This window comes from Passer montanus, unplaced genomic scaffold, assembly GCF_014805655.1.
Source record: "Passer montanus isolate IOZ18808 unplaced genomic scaffold, ASM1480565v1 scaffold14, whole genome shotgun sequence".
In the NCBI taxonomy this organism is placed as follows: Eukaryota; Metazoa; Chordata; class Aves; order Passeriformes; family Passeridae; genus Passer; species Passer montanus.
The window spans coordinates 4,019,879-4,040,072 of NW_024360941.1; the positions used below are offsets into that span (position 1 = coordinate 4,019,879).

General features: G+C 34.4%; 1 long non-coding RNA gene across 1 annotated transcript; it reads left to right on the plus strand.

Moving 5' to 3' along the window:
- The first annotated feature begins 15,353 nt into the window (after positions 1-15,353).
- Positions 15,354-19,593, plus strand: LOC120498028. The gene is made up of 4 exons (XR_005626619.1): positions 15,354-15,399; positions 16,523-16,610; positions 18,784-18,871; positions 19,210-19,593. It is a non-coding gene; the product is annotated as an uncharacterized LOC120498028 (long non-coding RNA).
- The last annotated feature ends 601 nt before the right edge of the window (positions 19,594-20,194 follow it).

Consider the following 20,194-nt stretch of genomic DNA (forward strand, 5'->3'; position numbering starts at 1 on the left):
AATTTTTCTGAGTTGGCTCATCATTGATGAAGAAAAGTAAGTCATGTATGATCCATTAGTAAGAATATTTAACGTTTGTAGAATCACGGCTGTTCTTTACTTGTCCCATTGATTTTTACAATCTTTTAAATTTGTGGTGCTCTGATACCTTTGACTGTCATTCTCCCTGTTGAGAGTATGGATATCAAAGACTATGGGTATATCAGTCACAGCACCCCACCAATTTTGTCTCAGTTTCTCTCTTCCCTCTTCATTACTGGCTGGCAATATTTCCTGCTTAAATTTTTGATCATACTTTATACCTCAGACTTGATGAGAGAAACTTTTGCTAGGTCATATGACATTTCATCATATATGTTTAGGCAAAATAGTGATTTTGTCCTTCTATCTAGTAAAAATACATAGTGAAATTTTTGTGATGGTGGTATCACCAACAGTTATGTATGTTAAAACCTAGTATTCTCATATTGTTTCACTGTCACTGAGATTAGCTATTTTTCTTGTGTCACCTGGGTGTTTTTTCTAGATAGAGGCTTTAAAACTCTCCATATTAAAGTGCAAGAAAAAATATTGTTAATCAAAATATGTTCTCATATTCAGTACCTTCAAAACGCAAGCAATGCTTTTATTTACCCCCAAATCTGTAACCTGAATAACAGTGAAGAAGAAAGTAGGTCATGCTGTCATACCATTGTTTCCTTAGCAGGTGTGTTTTGTGCCTCATTAATGTGAGTACATGTCGTCGTCTGCTGTTATTTCTAATTATATTTGATGGATCACAACATCCTTTCATTGCAGCTGAAGCTGATGAAGAATAACTTTTGATTCTGAATCTGGGAATGCACCCCTACTTCAAATTCTTTAAAAATGATTCAGTAGATTAAATCACTATTCTGAGGTGAGCTGACAGACATTCATGCAGACGTAAGAGAAAGACGTGCCTGTGGAGTCTGTGGGTTGCACAAGCCTTTCTTCCACAGGCTATTATGGTAAAAATGAATTGCATGCATAAACATATTGTGAATGACTGTTGTTCAGCTCTCAACATACAGCAGTGTATTATTCTATGAGCAACAACAGCAACTCAGGTACTAAAGAGGTTTTAAAAAAACCGCTCCATTAAAAAACTGGACTGAATTTCAATGTCCAGTGTATCAACAAAAACAGATCTTTTATGCTTACTTTTCTCTAAGAAAGAGATCCCACTGTTTTAGGAAAAAGGGCATGTGCACATGACCCTTCTTGCTGGGACAAAGAATCTGTTTGCAGTTTCTTGTATCTGTGGCAGCCTCTTTTTTCCCATTCCTTTGCAGATCTTTAAAGCAAGACCTAGCTTCCAATTAGGTATTTTTGCAAACAAAATAATATGTCAGAGCAACAGACAAATGCACACGTGGATTGATTTTTCTGAGGGGAGAGGGAATAAATTTATTCAGTTACTTGTAAAATGCCCTCCTCCCAAGAAAGTTTGACATTTTGCTATTTTCCCCCTTAATTGAATGAGAATTCTGCATTTTTGAGTGGAGAAATATGAACTGTGGAAGGTAAGGAGATTAAATTAGGTTTTGGGACTTCAGAAAATAATTATTTTATTCAAAAAAAAGTTTAAAAATATTTTTACCTTTCTGGAAACAGTGTAATTTACCATTTGGAGACAAATAACAGAGCTATACCTCTAGAAGAGGAAGTACAACTCTGAAAAGGTAGTTGATTAATTTCAGACTTCTGAGGCACTTCAACCATTCTATCACATTTTTATTACTAAATAAACTACTTTTTAAAGCATATTGCTGTCAAAGACAGTATATCCAGTTAACTTGTGCAATCATGAACAATTATACCTAAGCCCTTGAGGTGTAAATCTTTATGCCACTAATGGAAATCTTGTTCTGAGAAATCATTATTAATGTTTTGTTTAACTCATAAAGAAACAGCCAATAAAATAGGCCCATAAAATAGGACTGAAAGTATAAAAGGCTTTCTGGCATCATTTGAACATTGTATTCACCACAAAGAGAAATTTCTGAAAGGCTTATCTAACATGATGATAGTAAGTAATCTAGATTGTTGTTATCTGCTTTATATTTCTCTGGTGAGCCAGACCCTATAGGAGCTGTGAACAATGTCAACAAGTCATGGATCTCAGCCCATCTGTATAATTAAAAAATCTAGTGAATAGAAAAGCATCTATCTTGATTGTGTGAACAAGAATAGCACACTGAAGTCAGTGAAATTGTATTGTAGAATTCTTAAATTTATGGTAGAAGGATGACAGTTCTGTTGCCATGATATTTTAGTGAAAAAGCCTCTGCTAGGATTTTTCCTGTCCTGAGGAGCTGAGAGCCTCAGGAAAGAAATATAAACAATAACTATCTGCTGCTGTGGAAGGCCACAGGTGCATCTTTCATTGGTCCATGTGGATTGTTGTCAATCAGTGACCAATCACAGCCACCTGTGCCAAGGCTGTGAGCAGTCACAGGATTTTTGTTATTCATTCCTATTCTATTCTTGTCTTTGTAGCCTTCTGATCTTCTTCTCTCTGTTCATTTAGTATAGTTGTAATGTAGTATTTTAGTATAATGTATAACATAATAAATCAGCCTTCTGATGAAAATGGAGTCAAGCCTTGTGTCCTCACACAAGGGGTTCTTGCTGAAACAAGACACTTCCACACATAGCTATACAATAGAAGAAATTTCAGTACAATTAAAAATGTACTACCCGATTGTGTAAGTAATGCTGTTAACTGCAAGGAAAAATCTATTCACAACTAACTGAAATAACTCTTCCTGAAACCTGGCTATCTCCACAACAAACAAAAGCCCCAAACCAAACTAGCCCAACAACAGCAATAACAAAAACTAAACAAAGAAGAGACTCTCCTAGTCTTATTTAACAATATAATTAGAGAAACATATATTTTAAGAATTTTTCATGACATAGCCCAAAAAGTCAGAGAAAAAAGTTGGTAAGGGTGTGATGCAGATTTACCAATAGACTGGAAATATAATATGAATTGTAAAAGAAAGATGAAGGGAATAGTGACATTTTAAAAGCTAAATTTGAGTGGCAATCTGTAAAGAATAAAGAGACCACTGATTAGCATTACTGGTGTTTTTAAGAGCATATTTATTTGAGTAGTCTGGCTTTCTGTGTGTGTTGTCTGTAATAGATTCAAGGAATAATATGTAATGAAGCAGATACTGCAAGTACAATCAAGTACAATCAAGAAATAATATTAGGTTGAAAGAGCATAAATGTGTTTGTAACTCAAGAAAATAGGCACTGTTTCACCCTCTTTCACCATTTTAGACTTTATCTGTTCTGTTACAGAACATGAATACTGCTCTAGTTTATTTGTTGCTCTTTAAATTCAAGTTGTGATAATGAAAGTGAAAATGCAGTTAACTATTTTTCTGCAAACCCTTTCTGACATCCAAGCTACATTGAGATTTATGTTGTTGTAGTGAATATTTACAGCAATAAAAGAACGGATGTGTTTCTTCTGAGAGATTTGAAAATGTTAGCATTTTACTTAAATTATCACATGAATAATTGTGCATTTAATGAAACCACCTCTATAGAAAGATCAACAATTAATTGAGTGATGGCTAAGCTATGTCCTTATTGTCTTTGTAAGGAATGCTCTCAGTATTATTACTGAAAAGTAGAAGCATAAAGGAAAAAAAGTTCAAAGTTGATCTTAAGCACAGCAGTAAAACATAAAAAATCTCACTTTGACTACACTGAAAACAGCTGATCTATTTTCATTATTGTTAGTAATTATTATTATGATTATTGATAACATATACTTTGACATCTACATATACTTATACAGTCAGAATGTTTCTGCAGCCTATAAACAACTTATTCCTTCTCATTAACATGTTCCCATGCTGCTATAAGAAATACTGCAAAATTTTCGTGTGAAGTCAGGTACATTATGTAAACCTGTCTGAATGTGTTCTGGTAAAGCTAGAATGCAGAATCCTGCAAATAACAGCATAAATATTGCTTGCCATGTTTCAGACATTCTTATTTAGCCACACATTTGCCAGGATATATATTCCTTTTTCACTTGAAGAATTCTCTCGCTCACATTTGTGTGTTGTTTTGTATGACAGTGCTTTGGTCTGTTTATTTCTTTTTCTTTTTTTTTTAGTTTTTTTTTTTTCTTTCTCTGTGAGATTTTGTTTCAATTAATGTTCTGGAAAGAAGGTATTCAATTAAGAAAAGAAAAAAAGGGGATCTGAAAATAGTTTATAAGCTGACTGGTTCTAGTAGCTTAAATCTGCTGTGATTAAAGATATAAAACCTCTGCATCTTCTGTGTGTGTGTGTATTCCTTCCTTACATGTTTACAGAAGTGATTAACAGTAAACTATTTTTACATTGGTTGTACTGTGGCAACATGAGAGTATACTGATAATGCTATTATTTTTTAAAAGACCTTAAGCAATCTAATTACACTGGCACAATTTCTATGCTAATTTACTGCCACTACAGGCATGAAATTGTTCTACCAGTTATCTTAGGATTTTTTTATAACTTTGGGAGTAGTCACATTGGTGGTCACATCAGATGTGATCAATTTAATAGACAATACAGTCTTGTTATAGGCTCATTTTAATAAAATGCCAGTAGATTGGCCTAGATATTTATTGAATCTTATACACACTGCAAGGTCAGCAATATCTCATATTGTTTGCTGTTTTCAATCTGTTTTCAATGCCTCCAGTAATTATGCTGTGCATTTGGTGTTATTTCTGTATCTTCATCTGCTGATCATTGCCATTAAAATTGCATTTTGTATTGACATTTCTTCTGAGCATATTAAAATTTAACATAGATCTTTTTTCTGATATAGGGTCACCAAATTGATAGTAAATATTATTGTTACTTAGCTTTAAACAGTACTTGCATGGTAACTTCCTCAATAATGCCTCCTGCTTTTTCTCAGATGCATTTTTATTTTTCTTCTGCCAGATTAAATTACAATAAAAATGTTTTTAGTAAGAAGAAGGTTTTTTTTTTCGGAGTAGTTTCTTTCCTTTTCAGATATTTCAACATGCTGAAGTTCCTGTATGAGGAAAGAAATATAATATTAAAAAAACTAGTGGTAATACATACTTGAATAGTGAAAAAAAAATAAAGCCTTTTTTAATAATTTATGCACCAAAATTTTCTGATACTACTCAATAGTATTAAAGATGCCTATTTTACTTTAAATAAGAGTTCTGAATGGGACAGAATTCCTAATTTTGGGAGTATATATTTTTTAATTACTACTCTGCCTTTAATACGTGAAGGTATTCCACAAAGGAAGAATTATTCTTTCTCTTTTCATTGGTTTATTGGAGACAAGCCTGAGAAGCAAACATTTCAAACCTACTGTACTTAGGTGGGCTTTGTATGGTACTGAAGAAATCAATTTCTATTCTGAGACAATGCGTCTGAGTTTTACAAGGGGGCACATGAATGAAGACTTGAGAATACAGCTAAAGGAAAAATCTTCTGTTCAAGGTGAGAATAGTAAAAACAATCCTTCACATTATGTTAAAGGGTTTCCAAGAAGGAAGCAATTTAATTTTCAAATAGAAAATATAATAGGTAAAATATAGAAACTGAGTCCTGCAGAAATTTGTTTATTGTGTTCTACATTCTGAAGATGTGAAGAGAAACTGATAGCTTATTTCAGTTTCTTATTTATTTTTTTCCCAGTGGTTTGAGAGAAAGTCCTTCAATAAGACATCAGTTATTCTCATAATTTTGATACATCACAACTAAGTGGAAATGAAAATTTTTCTCGTAGCTACTTGGGACGTTCAGTTGCATAAAGTCACTTTTAACTACCTGGGATGATCAGCTCCAAAGAGTTAATCTTCATTTGATTAACTGTATAGGTAGAAAATTGTCCAATTCAGTATTGAGAGCTAATTAATGCAATCATGAAGGATGCAGTAAATACAGGAAAAAAATCGGTATTTCAGTATTTCATCTTTTTCCATGTCATGGGGAGTCTGCTCTACTCCAAAAATAGTGAGATACCATCTGTCCCCATGAGCCTTGAACTTTGGCAAAAATTATGGCACAATTATTTTCTGACTCTAATTTATAATGTTAGACAGCATGGTAATTTACTTTGATCAGACAGGTGGTTTAAGGTCTGTGACTCTATTGTGTGCAAAGATTCTGGTGTTTTCTATGAGGATGGGACAGACAGCAAATGCATTGTTTTGGACATCATACAAGTGCTGCAGTGTCTGAACATAAAATATTCTGAACTTTGATCCAGTTTGGAATGTCAATCTTTTGGACTGGTGGGATTCAAATCTTGTTTGTTTTTTTTTTTGTTTTAGTGAAAACTTGAGACATCAAAGCAGGTCTGTGGCTGTTACATTGAACATTTACACAAGCAGCAGGACTCAACAGACAAGGTGGTGGGAAACTGGGAACTCTTTGGGGCAGGCTGCCAGGCCACTAGCTGTAGTACAGTGACTTGTGAGTTACTGTCCTTCCATGTATGAGACTCCAATAAAAATTAAAGTCATCTTGACAAAGGTGTACTACCAATCTTGTATCTAAATTATTTTTCTGCTTTGTGACCATGTTTCCATCACAAATGCTGCTGCTACACTTAGCTTTGTCTTTTTTAATCCAATAAATTTCAAGAATTGGTGGAAGTAGAAAGTGCTCCACTCAAGTACTGAAATACAAAAAAAGTCACTGTTATACCCTTGACCTGAATTCTTTGTACAATTCTAGTCATCTAGATGAAGTCTAGACAGCAGCTGCTGGAGTAATCAGAAAAGCAGGGAGTTCATTTTACCAGACTGCTGAAAAATTCTGTCTTTTTCCATCTTGCTCATAGATCATATAATTGCTTGCTAGAAATTTATCAAAAGAAGAACAGTGCTGGTCAAATGCCGCAGAGAAATCATCCCAGTCAAAGAGCAAATGCCCACGAATCAAAAGACCAAGGACAATAGAAACAAATCCAGCAAACATTAGAAGAGTAGGGCTCTGGTAGCCATAAGAATTAGATTTTGAAATAGGCTTTCTGTTAAGTCTGTTTTGGCTATGTCCTCTAACCAATTTGATAAGAGAGCACTTCTCAAAGAGACTGGGCTGTACAACACACATTGCCTCAGAGAACAAGGAGTTAGACATGATGACAATGGAAGTTGTTTTCATTGTTTTATTTATAAAAGAGTATCTCAAGCACCTTGTACCATGCATAGGTATTATTTACCGGTGTCTGCTCTGATTCTCTTTCAGCTCAAATATATAGCATGCCTTATATACAGAAAAATTCTAGATGTTGTCAATGTGGTTGCATTATATTGCTTTGGGGCTTATCTTGCTCCAAAAGCTTGTAATTCAGGCTGGTATGTTCAGAATGGTTTAGGATTTGGGTGTCTAAATCACACTGATGTCAGACATAAATAATCATCAGGAGTTAGATATATTGGTCTGAAGTCTGCACTCCTTAGCTGTGAATAGATTTGTGACTTAACAGTGCAGTTAGGGATTTTGAAAAATGGCTGTCTGATCTTAGTTCTGTATTTCAGTTATATTTCTATGTAAAATTAGAATTGCCCATTAATTAACATAAATAAATGATGTACGACCACACTGATCTTACTGCTTTTCCTGTAAACTAAGGAGTTTGTTTCATGAATTTGTCACATTTTGGCAAGAGGGAACCAGTTTTCCCCTGAAGTTGCTCCAGCTAATTGGTATGAAAGGGTCAGGATTCAATGCATTAGCTCTTTGAAATTGTCATTACCTTTCATGCTGTTTTTTTAAAAATTTTTTCCCATTTCATGACCCCAAAATCTTGTTTCATTTTAAGAGGTTCTGAATTTAATATGGTATTTCTGGTATAAAGCATATAAAATATAAAAGTATATATTTACCAGAATAAGGTTCTTACAAAAGTAATCTCTTTGACTTGAGTAAGATTATTTAATTGAATTACTGCTATTTATAATCAGTAACATGGATCACTTCAATTCTGTTTTCCAGGGAAATATGCTGTTATCATGGAAAGTTGCTATGATTGTATAAACAAAATTATTAACAACTTTTTGTTTTATATTTACTGTTTTTCATATTTATACAGAGAAAAAGTGAGCTAAAGAAGAATCTGACAGCTAGAATGAAAGGTGTCTGTTGACATAAGAGATTAACAGTTTTTCAAGGAGATATGTATTCTAGTTTCAATTAACTTTAATTTCAGTATCAGTTCTCTAAAGTGCTTTATTTTCTAATGTCAAAAGGGGTTAATGAACAGTATTTTCACTTAAGTTAATTGCTCTTTCATACAGTTTCTTGAACACTTTGATATAAAATAATTCAGGATGAGTCCCTGTACTTAGTAGGTAAAAGGGCAGAGATCCTGGTCATTATTTTAATTCTTGTAAATTAATTTGTCTTGAAGAATTTCTGTCTGTGCAGCCTTTAGGCTGAAGTTAATTGTAAGAGTTTCTAATTGATCTTCCTGTGAAGACTAAAAATGACTTTTCTCTCTCTGTTTTCTAAAGGGAAGAGAGTGTTTGCCCACTTGCTATCCTCTGTGCCCATGTGTAAGATGTTTTTCTACAGCTTTTTTCACTTGATGAATGTTCTACCTCCTCCGCATGTGCTCGGTGGTAGGATGGATCATGCTGGTTTGGCAGAGAGCAGCTCCAGCTGCCCTTTTCTCCATGCTTCTTACCAAGGCCAGTGTGGACTCCTTGGCAAGTCCTGTCTCTTCTCTGCAAACCTTTGTGACTCCCACCATTTAATCAGCACAGGTTTTCTTATTTAGTTTTGCTTCATGGATAAACATATCACATATTTTTGGAATTGGTGTTAATCCATATGTAGTGCGGTTAGCAGTGTAGGAGTGCACATATAGCCACAATTGATGAATAGTTCTGATTAAGGTTGTTTTTAAACAGGTGATGTGCTTTTAATGTATTCTGTACAGCTGCTTTGGATTCAGTGCTGCATGATACTTAGGCAGGCAGCTATCAGAATCTACATAACTCATAGTAGGGTGTTTGTTAAATAGACCTTTTTTTTTCTTTTCTTGTAGTCTTTTGCAGACACTCAGATCTTCAGGGACTTAGCCACACTTGTGCTAATATTCCTTAGATTTTTGTACTCTAAATCAACCAGTAAAGAATGTGATCATCTTTGTGATTTTACTTATAAGTAGAACCAATCACAGTTTTGACCCAAGAAGCTTTCTTCTCAGGAAGCAGCACTGAAGGTAAAGGTCTGTAAAACCTCATCTTCATTATTTTTGCCCACATAAATAAGATATAATTCTGGATGAACTCTTTTTTTAAAGCACTGAGAATCCTGTTATGCCTATGTGGTATAAGCCAAAATATAGTAATATTATTGCAATTGAGGCAGTGATAAAGAATCTGAAAGTGGCAAAGATGAAAAGCCCATCAAGCTGCATAACTTTTCTGTCATTCCCTGGAAACATTTCTATATATTTCTGCCTGTGTGTCTGTATTTCTTTATATGTGATTGTGTATATACATAAATTATTGTCTGGATATTTGTATGTGTGCAAGTGTACTAAATATCCTACAATTTGTTTTTCTTTTTTCCCCTTTTCACTTACCCAGGACACTTTCAGATTATTTTATCTATTTTCTCTTTTCAGTTTCTTGTTTGATTATGCCACAAATCTTCCATAGATCTAATCCTTGCTCTTTAATAACTGCTTGCAGAACAGTATGCTTCTCTGAGAATGTGTAAGTACCTTCAAATAATCCAAAAGCAAGAAGAAATCAGAATAACTTAAGAATAGCTCTACATATGTGTAGAAGTGGTTGCAAAAATGTTTCTCAGGTAAGTAAGAATTCTTTTGCTGTTGTTAACTCTAGGTAGTCTCTCTGTATGAATTTGAGCTACATCAACTAAACCCACATTCACATACTGTTCACTTTAGTTAGAACTCTGAGTTTAAGTTGCCTTAGAGAGAGCAAGTGGCACCTAATCCAGGAGGAAAAAAACTACAAAATGCAAAGACTTCTGAGCAATTATTAGGTCATAAATTGTTTGCATTAGCTCACTACATTGGGAAAAATTCCTTCTCACAATCAATATTTTTTTTTGCTAGATGAAATAATCTAGGAAACAGAAATGGCATTAGAATTTCTTGTACTTTTAAAATATAATAGATTACCAACAAGGTCAAGTTTGGTAAATGGATTATGTTATTCATGTGACAACAGGCAATGTGCATTTGAGTAAAAGCCAAATTGCTGGATACTGGAAATATAACATTTACCTTTCTCCTCAAAGACAAAAATTGAATAGGAGTTTTATGTGGCCTTGGTAATTTTTCTATTAATGTTGTGTAAATATGATTCAAGTCTAGAAATGCTTGTTTGCATTATCTGTGTATGAATTTGCAATTAATATTTTATAGAAATGAAAGACTCGTAGCATATCCTAATTGAACGAATGACCTTCTAGACATTATTGCCTCCTAGGCTATAGTTTAATACCTGATTTTAAAAAAATCCAATAAATAATCAATAATAAAAAATTTGTGTATTTGCTGTATTTGCACTTAAAAAAATTTTAAAAACCAAAATATTTTTCTAAATCCTCAACATTTTATATTTCTATTTCTAATTCCTATAGCAATTTCTTATAGAACCAAAAAATGAATCCTGAGTTTTCATTTATCATAATAAAAGTTTATTATGAAAATGTTATATGTAAACTTGGAAAAATCTTAAGAGGACTTGTACAGGACTGGGGCTTTTTTCTGATTTAAATGAGGCTACAAAATGAGAGCAGAGATAAAGAATTTTTGGTATTATGAACTGCTTAACATTGGAGTTCATAAAGTTGCTTGAGTCAAAACACTATAATTGAAAGGTTATAGTCTGAGAAACTAATACAAAGAGTCACACATCTAAGGCAGAAGGAAAATAACCGGTAACATCAAAAGGGCTCAAAGAAAGAGACATTGACAGGGGACCAGTAAAAGAGCATAGGATAGCCATGGTTTATTATTAATGAATGCTGCAGGCAATACAAATTTTGCAACATATTTAGGCAGTTGTACATTAAAAAAGATGCCTTCCATATTTGTGTAGCTCCAGAAAGAATCTGATTTCTTGCTAGAGTATTAGAATAATACATTCGTTGCCACGAGACTTTAGTAAAATTACAGTCTTAGTGAGGGATAAGAGGCAAAGCTGTTTGTGTGGTTAAGCACAATTATACTTTCTGGATAGATTGGAAGTAATTCCTTGTGGTTCAAGACAGTAAGGCAAATATTTTTGAAGACATAATCTTTTAAGAAGTTATCATGTGCTTATCAAGTATTATTAAATCTTGTCCTTCTTTTGCTACACTCAGTACTGACCACTGTTGAAGACAGAACACCAAATTAGAAAGTCAATGTGGCTAATCTGTTCTTAATGTGCCCATTTCACAGCTATTTTCTGCAAACACATTAATGTGTTTACACAGAAGCCAGTCTTGATTATAATCTAGAACACTGAAGGGGAAAAGAAAAAAAAAAAAAAGAAAGATTTTCTTCATATGATTGTAGAAAGTGTATTTAGCTATTTATTAGTTTTATAGGTTGCTCCTTCAAAAAGAAGCATAGAAGAAATTAGAAGAAATTGCTTTAGTATTTTAGGTGATTTACTGATCCTGGTAAGGTCCATTAAACACTAGAAAAAAATCAACCTGATTCATTAGATTAAATTTCTGTAAATGTAATTAAATCCTGTCCTAGATTTGTTCATGTATCAGTAAACTAATTCCATTTAGTCAAACATTTGCTTTGAGTCTGAACAGAATTAATTTCCCTAGCTGTGAACTATAGGAAAGCAGCATATAGTCAATTGTTCAAGCATTGAGGTTATTGACTTAAAAGGCAGAGTTACAGCAGAAATGTTGATATATTCAGTAAAAGGAGTCATTAGAATAATTACATTTAATTTGAGGAGCAATTAATTTTTATTACATAAAACAAAGTAGAAGAGTAAAAGAATTCTTAGTTCTTTCTGCCTCTTGGGGTTTTATTATAAAAAACTTGGAATTTTTTCCTCAAATTCCTCCGTACTGTTGATGGGGTGAGACTAAGATGAATCAGAGTTTGACAGAACAAACACATCCTTTTTTGCCACTGTATAAGTGGAAACATTTCATTGGAAGGCATCTGAGAGGACTGGGACAAGTCGTATTGCCTACACAGCAGAAAGGTTTCAAATAGCTGTCATAAGACTGCTCAAGGGTCTTGACTCAGAAAGGGTTTGTGAATGGAGAAGGACAAATAAAAATATTTGGGACAGATTTTGAGCACAATCCTGATCCATTTTCAGTAGAGATTTGCATCTAGAACAGGAACAAGCCAAGTTATATCTACAGTCTCCTTCCTGTTTTACTTCTGCTCTAAGCCAGGAAGAGGACCCATGAGCAAGCCCAGTGCAGAGCTGAGCTTGCCCTGCAGTTGTTTCCCAGGGACAGGAGCTCAGCACCGCTGGGTAGGTGGATCCCAGCTCCTCACTCACAATATTCAGTGGAGTTTCTCTCTGGGATTGTGTGAGCTTGATAGAGGTGAAAGAATGCACAGTACAGAAACATGAAAGAGGCTCGTGTCTGATTTCATGATTAAGACATCTATTAAGAGATGAGGATTCTAGGGTAATTTTAATTATTGATATAATACCATAAAAAAGACTGAGAACATCATTTTCCTCTGAGTACCCTGCATTTGTGAAAGCCTGAACTCAGATACTTCCCCTCTGCACAGAGTACTTCTTGAGGTCCTGTGACAGCTATTCCTGTTCTCCTTCCAGTAATGTGAATCTCAGCCCTCTATTCCTTTGTTTTGCCTACAAGTGAGTTAGAAATGAAAAAAATCAGGGAAAGATTCAGAAATTATCCTGATATGATCTTAGATGATTTTTTTTAAATACTGCAAAAAAGCGCATTTTTTCATACAACCATATTTTAATTAAGTGCAAAGAATATCTGGCTAAGTTTCTGAACTAGAGGAAGACTTATTTTCCCTGAGTCTCTGATCTGAGCATTTTAAGATGTAATCATAATTTCCTGTTACTTTGAATAAAAGGGATACACCCATGAATGCTAGACATGAATAGAGAATTCATTTTCAAAATGCAAATCCCACATCCTCACTCAATTTATCTTTAAACTACTTTATTACTGGTATCCTCAGGCTGGCTTCTTCATGCTTCTTGTTCTTGTATCTATGGGGGAGTTTAATATTCACAGCACCCATTCAACTAAATATTATCACAGAAGGACTGCCAACATCACCACTATTCTGTTCTGTGCACATTTAATTGCACCAAATCATAGACAGAATAAAATATGGGGAGACACTTCAGTACTAAACTCTACTTGTGTAATGTTTAAAGGAAACCTTGTAAGCAAGATTAACTGCAGAGCAATGTCCAGTTTAGAACATCAGATAAAACACTAAGAAGCATGTGTGAAGATCTGGCTGATATGCAGAATCACAGGCAGATTAAGCAGAAGTAGAAACAAAAAGAGTTTATCACAACACATTGTCTTTTGGCACTTACTAACTGTGTCATCACATGAGTACTGAAAGGCTTATTTGAAATTGTAACTTAAAGAAAATGCCAGAACAAATTTTTGCTTATGAAAGCTAAAAGCTGTAACTGATTATGAAGTACAGTAAATCATAGTTGTACAATTCATATAAGGTTTAGAGTCTTTCAGTTTATTTGCATCAGTATTATATAAGTCATACTTATTTAAGCTGCATAATTTATGATACAAAAAAAGTAAATAGTTGATTCACACCTGGATGAAAAAATGCATATAAAATTGATATCCATAAGGAAAAAAAATTAACTTATGTGGGTCAATTTACATTGGTCACTGCTTTTTTTTTTCTAAAGACAAAATCAATTTAATATACTACAACATAAATTTGTAAGAATAAAAGACTTTTCTTTTGCCAGAGTCAGACCATCCAGTTCAGCCTGTAAGGATATTTAATTTATTTCAGCTACACTGCTCTATTTTTCACTCTACAGATATTAGGACAGAACTCTTGAGAAGCTGTTTCCTTATAGTTTCCTACAGTGTTAATAGACTTAGTGTGTATCAGCTAAAATGCTTTTTTACCAATTTGGTATGGATTAAAATAGTCCGTTACTGTAAAAAAAGTAGTATGACGAAAATAAAATCCTAGAAGGAAAACCAGGATCCTCTACCAATTTTAGTAATTTATATTGTGGGGTTTTTTTTCTTAGCAAAGCAGAACAGTATGCCAGCAATTCTTGTTCAGAAAGAAAAAAGCTTTCAGTAAGACTTGAAAAGCCACAAGAAAGATAGAAACCAAGCCAGAAAGGACAGAAGACTGACAGAAAAAACAAAACAGAACTCTAGTAGCCTGAGAACAGAATGTGTGAATGAGGCTGTGAGGTGAAAGACACAGCTGAGGCTGTAAGTACTGCAGAGAGTCTGCTGAAGTTAACTTTGCATAAACTATGCAGCAAATATAAAATGGAAAAAAATATAGCTGAGAAAAGGGTCACTTTAGAATCTGTTTAGCAAATTCTGGGACTGAGTAACTAAATGAAAATAGCATTAAAGTGATGTGGGCTATAAGAAATGTCATTGCAAAAACAATTCAGTCCTCCATCTACTCTACTATTCTCTTTTTAGCAGTGACTCTCAGTGCCATAATGTGTTTTAAAGAAAGCTGCAAGAAGACATGTGCTAAGCAATTATAAAATCTGCCCTGAGGAAAAAGTTCCTTTCTTCAACCCATCAGTTAGAGGTTTGTTTATGCCCTTAGGCATGAGTTTTAATATTTCTTCCAAATGCTTTTGTTTCATAAGATTTATCATTTTTTCATAAAACGTTCATTATTATTATTATTATTATTATTATTATTATTATTATTATTGCTACTGACCCTCAGGAAGCCAAGGATGTCTGCAACATAAATTCTACCATATAGTTGTTTATTTATGTGACAGAAATATACTTTATGACTCTAAAGGGCAGCTGAAATAAGTTTGTGCTTCCAAAGACTTACTGAGGTCATCACTGACAAAACAGAAAGGTGAGAAGAGTTAAAAAATCAAACGGTATTTAGGGAAGAAATGAGATGGACTGAAAATAGCTGAAACAACAGCAGCTTCAACAGACAGTTATCATTCATATAGTCCTTGTGACTGCCAAAAGTAAATGTGATAGAAATAACCAGTTGTTACCTAAAATTGTTTAAATTGCACTTACCCAAACTTTCTTAGGGTCAGCAAGACTATGTATTCACCAAACTTCATTTATTCATCCAAGTCTTTGTAAACTGTGGTAGTACCTACAATGAAAATGCCCCTATGAAGAGACATTTACAAAGGTTTTTTTTGTTACTGCTTTGGGAAACTATATGCAAGACAGTTCAAAATGGCCACTATAGTGCTGATAGGGCACTAAGGATTAAATAAAGCCTCACAAATTTTCGTTTTTTTTAAAAAACCCACAATATGCAAGTATTTGTGTTTCCCTTTCAATATCTGAACTCTTTAGAGGTACTTGAGTTTTTGTAGTAGACAGGAAATTCTCATACTTTCTATTTGTAAAATGAACAATATGATTAATAGATAACATAAAATATGTGTGTAAAGAACAGAAACCTTAGATAAGTATCAAGTCTCACAGGAGTTCTGGAGGAAAAAAACAAAACAATGTAAGACCAAGTAATTCTATGGTGACCCACGCCAATCTATTTTGAAATACATGTTGGTTGCAAAAATCCCTCCTAGCCCAAATCTTCTGCATCTTTAAAAAGCAAAGTGAGAGAAAGAACAGGTCAGAAGAGGATGGATGTTAAAGACAGGTCGGAGGAAACAATAATACAATGACAAATAAAGGTCTTAGCTGGGGTGTTTAACCACAGAACTCCAGTGGATGTAATGAAAAGCTATCTTGCTTCTGGTGATGCTTAGGGAGCAATTAGATAAAGATAACCTTCTTGAGTTCCTGATGCCAAAGAACTCTGTTGCTGATGTCAGTCTTTTAAATAGCCTGTGTGGCCTCCAAGCTTATGACCTAAGAAGAAAAATCTTTATTCCTTGTGTCCGCTTTCTGCAGCACTGCCCATCCCCTGGCTCCTCAAAGAAGAAGTCCTTCCTTTATTCAAGATATAAATAGCTATCACAGGAGACACTCAGAGGAAGAAGGGCTAAGAAAAAGTTAGAGTTACTCTACATCCTTCCCTCCAGTTCCCACTTTATCCAGTATTTCAGAACCAGAGATACTTCCAATTCTCTTTGCCATTCTATTTTTCTTTCCTATGCCAAAATCAGGACTGCAGACTGGCTGGTAAGATCTTGTAGTTTAGGCTGTTGTGGTAGGTGAAGGACTTGCATGTAAACTGATCCTTATTCTATTTTTACTTACCCTGGTAACGAATAGCACTGAAATGTGTGTAATATGGGTTCTTTTGTGCCTGTTTTTTAATTTTCTATTTTTCACTCTAGTGACTTGATCAGATATTTTCTGCTGATTACATGACAGCTGGGAGAATTTGCCATTTTCTTTGTATAAAATTACAAAGAACTTCAACAAGTAGGTAACATTTTATTCCTTTAATTGTAGCACTCATTTAACTCTAGTTATATTAACAGTTTCAATTATAATAGATGTAAATGTGATCTGAGCCTTGTAATGGGTAGACTCGTTGTTTTACCTCACATTTTATACAGCATTGGGTTTCGCTCTGGATATGCCAGAAAAGGTTTAACTATGGAAGCAGTGAAAGTGAACAAGACAGACTATATTCTAAGTCTGATAGGTATCCAGTCATGAGCTATTGGCTTCTGACTTCAACTTGCATTGAAGCAAATTCATTTCTAACCTTGAGACCTCTTTGGCACCTGCATCTAATCATACCTCCAAGACCCTCTTGCAGTCAACTCTGTTCTCATAAACATAGGGAGAATACCTTAGTGCAATACAGAAGTACACAGGGGGAGGTCAGGACTTTTTCTTCTTTTATCATCCTGCAACATGCATTTCTCTTACTGTTTGTCTGCAATTGACATATGTAGGTTTTCACACATATCTGAATTTCTTGATGCACTAGAATAAATGTTTTTCCCCAGGTAGGTTTTCTACATTTTTATTTTGAATAAAACTGATGAGTAAAATTTCAGTCAAGCTTGCCCTAAAATGTCAGAGAAAGTTAGATAAATTGGGGAGCTTTGAAACACATTTGTTCTGCCCATATATTGCAGCCTTCCAGCTCAGGTGTAGGAACTGACCTCTTGCTGACTGACTGTAACTCATCTGGCCAATGTAATAATGCTGTGGTTTAGGGTTGAAGAGGTGTGGAATATTGTAAGCAGCTAGGTGTACTTGCAATGAAATTTCTTAAAAGCTTTTAAAAGGAATGCAGACTTTTTTTCTTGGACATTGTGTGCACACAAGACAGAATGGATCACAAGAATATTTTTAAGGTAATACATGGATTTACAGAACTACAAAAGTAAATGTGATCTCTAAATGCCATTCATCAGAGTGGATGAATGGCATTTAGACAGACAATGTGCAGGGCCTGCTGCTGTCTGTGCAGTGGGAAGTGTCACTCAAGTGGTAACTCAACCTTTCTTTGGCAAAATTAGCCAAAGTAGCAGGGTGCTTTGGTGTGTAGTCACTTTCACATGTAAGAGCACCTTCTAGTATTTTGCCCTTCTAGTCTCCTTGGGCATTGTTGCCTCTGTGGTGGACATGTGGCCCTTCTTAACAGAAGTGATGCCATCAATTGAAGTGCTTGTATCAGCTTTCTGAGAAAAGCACATTACTCTCATCCCACCCATGTGTGGGTTTCACCACTTGCATAATTACCAAGCTTTCTTCCTCTTCTTTTCCTAAAGAGAGAAATAACAGTGCATCATAATTTTTTGCCTGCTCACATTCTCTATTGAAGTTGGAGAACTTACACATTAACCCTTGATTGAAATCTGCTGTATCAGAACAGCAGCCTGTTAGCATTGTAAATATGAATGCTCTTAGGCATTAATAAGCTTCATAAGAAGGGTGTTTTTGAACTTCATTAAAATAATTTTCAGTCAATTTTCAACAAATGCCAGAGATTTTTAAATAGTCATAAATATGGCATCTAGGGCCATAAAAACATGACCATCTCTAGCAGCAGGACTCAGCCTTCCTTGAAACAGTGATTTGGAGACTGTGAGAGAGATGTTGTGATTGCAGTAAAAATTGAATTCTGCTTGGGTTTAAGACTGTGTCAATAGTAATATAATCCACAATGTCTGTAAAGTGCTGCTTATTATGCTACCATCAGCTGCCACTTTGCAGAATACCATTAGAGAGTGATATTTACTATAAGAAAATATTCTCAGGAAGCAGAGTAAGCTGCAAAATAAAATCAATGATAGCTCAATTTCTTTAGATGAGTCCAGTTTTGAGATGCAATTGTATCTGTTTTCACTGGAATTAGCTGTGGACAGGGAGCATTCACTGTATATGGGTTTGCCTTAGGATATTGTACAATAAAATATAGTTGGGCTGGAATGCATGAGAATATTGGTACAATGCTTAAACAGATAATAACATTGGCAGATCTTTGGGGCTATGGTTTAGGTGCTGTATTTGTTTCTTGTGTGCAGTAATTTCTGACCACTAGATGGGACTGTGCAACCTCATGCAATTGTATTAACAACAATATTTGAGAGTTTTTTTTACTTTCAATTAATACTTTTCTTTCTCCCACTGAAAGAGGGCTTTGTCCCCAACCTTTGAAAAGAACTAAACCAGCAGAACCTCTAGTAAACAAGGATCTCTGTAATTCTGGTGAGAGCAAAAAGGTAACAAACATTAAAGTCCATCCAAAGATCTATAAAAAAATCCAGCATGCATTAAAAACCAATTTTAAAATTGCAACAAATAATCTTATCATCTTGAATCTGCACTACTACTACATATTTAGTCTTCATCATATTTCTCCTTGGTATTCAATTATCTTGCCTGTTAACAGCTAAGCCTGACTCTCTAAACTATGCCTTATACACATTTCTTTCTAATCTTAGGCTCAGCCAGGGTTCTGGGATACTTTATTCAGATTAAGACACTGTAAGGAGTAAAATAAATGAAAACCGGTTATCTTTTCTCAGCTAATTCATTGAATTCTTCTTTTGTTTCCCAGTGATTAGATTCACAGTGATCTGGAGGCTGTAGCAGTAAAGAACTTTCTACTTTGATGAACTCAGCAAGTTTTATTTCCTTTTGAAACAACTTATGGCAGATGGAAAACTGATTTTGGTTGTCTATTATGATTTTAATGCTTTTTTCCTTCCAAAATATTTTTTGTTGGTTTGAGGGGTTTTTTTTCCTTTTTTTTTGGTCCCCTTTATTTTTTTTTTTTGCTTGTTCTCCATCTGAGAATAGTAATTGCCCCATGGCTCTTTTCATTTGATGTCTAAAGAGGTTGACTTTCAACAGCATAGAATAACACACTTAAATCCTAAGGCTATTTTAATCTGGAATGTTCAGGAAAGGTCTTTACCTTGTAATAGGGGTTGTTGCTGAATTTATTTTGTTTCTTGTTGAAAATGTAGCTTTCAAACTCTGTGACTGTATTTAAAAAATATAAATAAAAGGAAACAAAGTGAAACTTTATTTTTTGTTTGTGTGTCTGGAATATTTGATAAGAGCATCTGAAGCAAACTTAGAGATTTAGGGCTAACTCTAGCGATTTTACTCATCCAGTCCTTTTTGTGGCATATACTGTCTAATATACTCATATGTCCACAATGCCTATCTAGCTTATCTTTCACTATTTATGTTCAGGCTCTAAAAGCCATCTAATTTTTGGTTTATTGTTTCCCACAATTTCTACTTTGAGAATTCATACTTTGAAATAACAAGCCAAAGGTTAAAAACATTATTATTCCATTTTACCTAGACAGCACAGAATAGTGACAATACCATTAATGTACTAAAATAACTTCCAGCTGACATGAATATACATTGCAGAACAGTGGCTCCTCATGAAAATGACATTTTGGTAGATGAGCCCACCATGGTTGCTGAGATACTCTCAACAAGATGAATTCCCATGTTCCAGTAAATGTCCTTTCCTTCTAGGGTTCAGACATGTCTCAGAAATGCCTTATAGTTATTAACACAGA